Below are 6,000 nucleotides of genomic sequence, written 5' to 3' on the forward strand. Positions count from 1 at the left end.
CGGGAGGAGGGGGGACCCTCCATCACCTTCCCCAAAAAATCCTACACACGTCTTCCCAAGTGTGGGGCTGCTGTCCCAAGGTGGGGCAACACCGGCGGGTGAGTCTCCGTCAGCAGCCGTGCTTCGAGGAGCTACAGGGAGACCCAAGCTGACGGCAGCCGTGAATCCTGCAAGACGCAGGGGCCAGGCCGGCACAGCGCGCGCACTGCGGCTCTGATCCCTTCTCCTGGGGACAGTCTGGAAGACTTGGAGGTCTTCCCTTAACAAGAAAGCCCTCGGTTTCTTAAAGGTCTACGTCCCCTGCCTGCTACCCAACCAGGACCGCACCAACCAACAAAGGCTGAGCTTCCCTGCCACCGGCCGGCCGTGACCCATCTGACCTCCACCTACCTGACCCCAGGCCCGCCCGGCTCGGTGAGGGCGTGGCCGCACATCCCGCGCCGCGAGGAGCCGGGGAACACCGAGGGAACCCCACCCAGCCTTCTGGGCTGCCCCAGGGGAGGTCTCAGGCCGGAGACGCAGGCCTACGCGCGGACCCGGCAGGGTCTTCCCCGCACTGCAGCAGCGCGCCGGGGAACCACCTGCACCCCGGAACCGCCCCCACGCACTCGGGGAAGGACGCCCGCGCCGCCTCGTAGCTCGCGGGCCCGCAGGGAGGAGACGCCCGGCTTCCCCGGCTTCACCCAGCGGCCGACGGTGTGGACGTCAGGCAGGGCTCGAGCACGGCTTACCTGCGGCGGCGGCCCTTGTCGGCGGGTGCGCCCACGTGTAGCGCGGAAGAGGCAGCAGGGCTGAGGAAGAGGCAGCAGGCGACGGCTGCGGCGCGGGTGGGAGCCGAGACCGCTGAGAAAGCGCCGCGCCCGAGCCCGAGCGGCCGCGGCTCCGGGAGGCGGGACCTCAGTTCTAGGGGCGGGGCCTCGGCGGTCGGGCAGGGACTAGGAGGCCGGTCCTTGACGCACGAAGGCGGGATCAAAATTGGTTGCTCGGAGCATGGGGGCGGGGCCGGGAGGTGGACCATCGGTGCGGAAGCAGGGCCGAGGGCGGATCCTCGATGAAAGGGGCGTGGTCGAGGGCAGGGCCTCAGCCTGAGGGGCAGGGCTTAGGGCGAATCCTCGGCGCGTGGGGGCGGGTCCTCGGCGGGAGGGGCGTGTTCTGTCGTCGCCTGAGTCAAGTCTGGGAGCCTGTACTTCCTCTGCTTCCTGCGGTGGGCGTCGCCTCGGAAACGCCTAACAGGTGGGCGGGGTGGCGTCAGCCCCTCACCTGCGGCTCCTCCTACACACCTGAAAGGAAGGGGACATCGTCGGTACCTGGTCAAGGTCGTCCTTCAGAGATTCGGCCCTCGGAGGTGCTTTGCAGTTGCAGACAAGGAGAATCGCGGGGCTCCAGGAAGGTGTGTGGCACCTGGCTCTCTCCATCCCTTCCATTGGGACCACACCCAACCCCATTCCCTCGGGGAGGAGGCAGAAGGAATCCTTTCATTCATGCTCCGGGCGGAGAAAGCTTGGGAACCCTCGTTAAGGTCGCCCCACCCCCACAGGCCTCCTCTTTCAGACCCTCTTCTGGAATGAGCTCCTCATGTGGGCTCTGGTTGAGGAAGGAGAACTTCATGTCAACTCTAGAGAACGTTAATATTTACAGGCAAGCCCTAACCCCTTCCTGTCATCCCCACAAGCCTTAGGACCCGAACGGCCCAAGACCCACGCAGCCTGGCCGTCAGCTGCAAGGCAAGACACACCCTGAGGCCTTGCGAGTCAGGCAGAGCTCACCGGAGCACTGGCCCTATCTTCCCAACCAATCCAAATAGTGCCACCTGTTGATTATTTTTTGTAGTGCCATCTCCGCCTTTAACCCCTGAGGGTCCTCGAGGAATTTTCGACTAGATCAGACTAGATCAGTCTGGGGTTCGTGAAGCGTAAGCAGGCTATGAATGAGCTTGGAAAGTGTGTAGAACACTTTGTGTATATGGGCGTTTCTGGGGAAAAGGTATATGGTTTGAATATGCTTACAAGAAATCTGTTTTCTTGGGTCAAATTGTCACAGTTAAAAGTCTATTTAGCTATGATCTTCTGTTGAGGACATGTAAAAAGAGCAGGTTCCTTACATGATAGTACTCTAATCAAGGCATTTCAGATTTATTTTAAATATGAACTTTGATCTTTACCCCTCTTGTGTTAAATAAAATTATAGGAAACCATTATTTTGGACTAAACTCCTGCCCAACAGACTAGATTAAACATCAAAATGGAGTCACCCGTGCTAAAGTTCCACATCATCAAATCCAAACTAAATTGTTAAATGAACCTGGGAGAAATTGGGAGAAAGATAACAGCTAACTTCCCAAATAGGCAAGTTTAAATCTTCAATTGGCATGATAATGAAGTTCCCTCTGCTTCCATCTTAACACAAAAGAAGGAACCTGAAGTAACTTGGTGTTAACTAATCAGTTATTTTTCTGTTCTGATTTCCTGTCCCTGCCTTACAAGAAAAGTAGCTTCGAAAGGACTAATACAAACTTCGTTCTTTGCTTGGTGTTAACTAATCAGTTATTTTTCTGTTCTGATTTCCTGTCCCTGCCTTACAAGAAAAATAAGTAAGGACTAATACAAACTTCTGCTTTCTTCAGCCCTTCTCTGTCTAGGAGGGGTCTTCAGAAAGTTCATGAAAAGATCTGCATTATGCTTTAATTCCATGTTTCCATGAACTTTTTGAAGTACCCTCATATTAAGCCAACCCCTTTTACTTAGCATGTTGGAACACTTATTCTATTTTATGGGATGAAGTGTTGCCCGATTCTAGAATCACAATAAAGCTGATCGAGATATTTAGACTAAATGTGTGGTCATTTTGTCCTCTGTAAATCTGAGCCGACTATATTCTCTGCCTCAGATTGACAAAGTAAACACATTCTGAGTTAGGTTATGTAGATATTGACAATCCTGTGAGCCTCTTTCTTCTATGAACTAAATTCTACTCCTCTCAACCGTAGCCATGGGTTCCCTGTCAGCTTCCACCTCCTCCCTAGTGGCATACATTCCCTTACACCTCCCTTGCTCCCCTTAGTGAAGTCACATTGCAGTTCCTGTATTTGATGCTGTGCCCATTTTGCCTTTGACTTGCAGTAACGAGGAGACCTTTGTCATGCTTACCATTATCACCTGTTTCATCTCCACACTGAATCACTGTATGGATTCTTGGTCTGTCACAATTCTTGTCGCAGTTCAGTAGGTGAAAGAAAAATCAAAGAGCCGGGTCTAAAGCTGATATTGTACGAATATGTGCATTTACCACACATTCATCAACCTAGAAAAATGTATCACAGAAAAGCTGTTGTGGAAAAGACCCTGGCTCCATCTCGTGCCTAAGAAACATACATTATGGGATTGTCTGTTTAAACATGCAGCATTTAAAACATATTCCATTTCTGTATGGAAAAGTTCACACAGAAGCTAATTTGGCGATCTAATAACCATATGGCTCATAAATTAGGGCTAGCCAGTAGCTCACTTGGGAAAACATGATGCTGGTAACACCAAGCTTGATGGTTCAGATCCCTTTACTGGCCAGCAGCCAAAAAAACACAAAAAACAAAAACAAAAAAATCACTTAAATTGTATGTGTTATCTCCCTTAATTTTTACACAAAGAGAGTTACCCATGGTCTCTAGACTCAGCAGTGAAGCTGGGCATGCCAAGGACTAGGCACCAAGGACCTCTGCAGTCAGACAGTCCTGGATATGATCCTGGCCTGTGACTCTTAGCTGTGTGATTTTGGGCAAGTTAATCAACCTCTCTTTATTTAAGCCTATATTTCTTCATCTGAAAAATGCCCATCCTTTAAAAAGTAGTCTGTTAATGTTGAAAATACAGAGATTAATGAACACAAACTTATGGTCTCTGCCTTTAAAAAAAAAAAACAGAAAAAAGAAAAAATGACATTGATACTTACCTTAAAGGATGCTATAGTTTGAATGTGTGTCCCCCAAAGTTCATGTGTTAGTAACTTAATCCCTAGTACAACAGTGTTGAGGTGAGATCTTTAAAAGCCCTTATGAATGGATTAATGCCCTTTTCTTGGGAGTGAGTTCCTGATAAAGGGATGGTTCATTCTCTTCCATTCTCCTGAGCTCTCTTGCCCTTCCATCTTCCACCATGGGATGACACAGCAAGAAGGCCCTTTAAAAGCCCTTATGAATGGATTAATGCCCTTTTCTTGGGAGTGAGTTCCTGATAAAGGGATGAGGTCATTCTCTTCCATTCTCCTGAGCTCTCTTGCCCTTCTATCTTCCACCATGGGATGACACAGCAAGAAGGCCCTCACCAGATGCTGGAACCATTCTCTTGGACTTCCCAGTTTCTGGAACTGTGAGAAAAAAATTTTCTTTATAAATTAGCCTGTCTGTGGAATTCTATTTATACCAGCACAAAACAGAATAAGGCAAAGGACTGTTGAGAATATTATGTAAAACCATGCTGGGTATTAAGTATGACATATGGCCTAGTATGCCACGAGTTTTCAATTCATGATTTTTTTTTTTTTTTTGCCTTTTGATTCCAAGCCTAAATATTATTTCTTTACCTCTATACCATACCACGGAACATTTTAATGCATTTCTATTGGTTAGGCTCCCTTTGATTGCAAGCAACAGCCATCCAATTCAACCTAGCTCAAAAAAAATTTATTTTAAGGATACAAGAGTGTCTTGGAGCATCTCTTACAACCCAGGATTTCAGGAATGAGCTGAGGCCAGGGAAGAGATGCTTCTGTGGGGAGGGGAGCTTCTCTTTGGCCCCTCTAAATGCTCCTCTTGAGGGTTGGCCTCCTTATTCTCTGGCTACACTTGGCTCCCTCTACTCCTTAGATCACATGGGTTGGGGCATGGCCACTCACATGACAGCTCTGATCCAGTCCAGCTGGCCCTGCTTTTCAGAGGAAGGGCCTACAGCTGGAGCAGTCAACAGAGGCTAGCAGGGCAAAGTCCCCTTGTGGCTGCTGCACCTATAAACATGAGGAGGAAGCAGAGAGGAGGGCAGGAGATAAGTATTTTGGAAGAGGGTGCTGGGCAAACCATCCAATAAGAGCCTACCGCAGCCCTTCTCATAAGAATGAGAAACATCAGGCCTGCTGGTGAGCTCCGTTGGTTAGAGCGTGGTGCTGATAACACCAAGGTCCAGGGTTTGTTCCCTGTACTGGCCAGCCAACAAAAGAAAAAGAAGGAGAATCATTGTTCAGACCAGCGGTTAACAATGAAGGGTCTTCTATGTGGGTTATGCGCTTATCCAAAGCTGTCAGGGTGGATTGGCTAGACACAAAAGAGGGAAGAGAATAAAAAGGACTGGGCTGTTCACTTATACATTTCCTGTCTGCGACCTCCTTGGCAAGGGCTGCAGACCTCTGTGGTTCCCCTGCTGCTGCCCGTCATCAGCAGGTCTCGAGGCTGGCTGCAGAGGGAGACTGGAGTGTGAAAGATATTCAGGAAACATATCAAAAGCCATGAAAATGTTTTTAGAGCTGGACAAGAAGCCATTAAAATATCTTATGAGCTATGGCCTGAGATGAGTATAAGAAAGAGCATGTTGGATTTAATCAGTGACACAGAAATGGGCTGGAGGAAGTTAAATGCAGCCTGGGTGGGATTGAGACTTCCCTCTACCCCAAGTGGATGAAAAAGTCAGGAGAGGGTTGTGATTGTTAAATTGACACTTTGAGGTGCTGCTATTGTAAATCAGAGTCAAGAACAAATACCTGTACCCTGTGATAAACCAGAAAAAACTGAGATTAGTCCCAGTCCCCCAAATAAATGAAATCTTGAGCATTTCCATACTTTACTGATTCCCTGAGGGAAAACGGCCTTATCCCTATGTCTGCAATGCTGATGTCAGGAGATATGATGTCATTTTTGTGGATATGACAATCAAGTGAGAACTCTCCTGTTCCACACTGTGAACAGCCATTCCTTCTGAAGTCTTGACTCCCTTGCAATCCTTTGCAAGTACATTTCTT

General features: G+C 48.9%; 1 protein-coding gene across 1 annotated transcript in view; it reads right to left on the reverse strand.

Moving 5' to 3' along the window:
• DOPEY2 (dopey family member 2) overlaps window positions 1–826 on the reverse strand; it is a 114,516-nt gene extending 113,690 nt beyond the window's left edge. Inside the window, exon 1 of the mRNA XM_008575721.1 lies at window positions 732–826. The gene's annotated coding sequence lies outside the window, so the exon portion shown is untranslated. The remainder of the gene's footprint in view (window positions 1–731) is intronic.
• Window positions 827–6,000: the final 5,174 nt, after the last annotated feature.

Source organism: Galeopterus variegatus, unplaced genomic scaffold, assembly GCF_000696425.1.
Source record: "Galeopterus variegatus unplaced genomic scaffold, G_variegatus-3.0.2 Scaffold1226, whole genome shotgun sequence".
In the NCBI taxonomy this organism is placed as follows: Eukaryota; Metazoa; Chordata; class Mammalia; order Dermoptera; family Cynocephalidae; genus Galeopterus; species Galeopterus variegatus.